Source organism: Merops nubicus, unplaced genomic scaffold (assembly GCF_000691845.1).
Source record: "Merops nubicus isolate BGI_N331 unplaced genomic scaffold, ASM69184v1 scaffold17156, whole genome shotgun sequence".
In the NCBI taxonomy this organism is placed as follows: domain Eukaryota; kingdom Metazoa; phylum Chordata; class Aves; order Coraciiformes; family Meropidae; genus Merops; species Merops nubicus.
The window spans coordinates 22422-23059 of record NW_008615837.1 but is presented as its reverse complement, the minus strand read 5'-3'; positions in this window follow the sequence as shown (position 1 = coordinate 23059).

Here is a 638-nt window from a genome sequence, read left to right as displayed (position 1 = left end):
TTAATGCTTGGGCATCACCATCTTAAAGGTCTCTTCCAGCCAGAAGGATTCTATTCTATGTTTCTAGCCTCTTCTCTCTATGCTCAGAAGGCAATGCCCAGGGCAGGCAGGGCACCTTTCAGCTGGCCAGCTCCTGTGGCAGCTACCCAAAACCCCAGATGCACCAGGGCCTATGTGCCCCCCAGGCAGCCCAGCTGCTGCCATACCCTGAATCTGCCAGGGCAGCTCTGAGACTGGCCGTGCACATTCCTTCCCAAATGTGGAGGGACGTTTTGCAAGCAGGGTCCCAAACGTGGCTTTGACAAGGTGCCAGCCATCAGTCTCCTGTCAGGCAGGAGCGGAGTTTCTCCATTCAGGAGGAGTCTCTCCCTTCCGCAGGCGTTTCCAAGCTTTGTGCAGGATGGGGCAGAGGCAGGGAACAGTCCATCAGTCCCAAGGGACCTTGGGGGGCTGCTCCACAGGGGATTCTTGGGGGAAATTTGGAGTCAGAACGCTCAAGAAGAGGCACGAGGTGACGTGCTGGGATAGCAGAGGGCAGAGGAGAGCTGCTGCCCCATTGTCTGCCTCACAGCCCCCCCAGAACACCCAAACTCCTTTATTAATGGGACCAAGAGAACCCACTTCTCAGCAGGCAATGA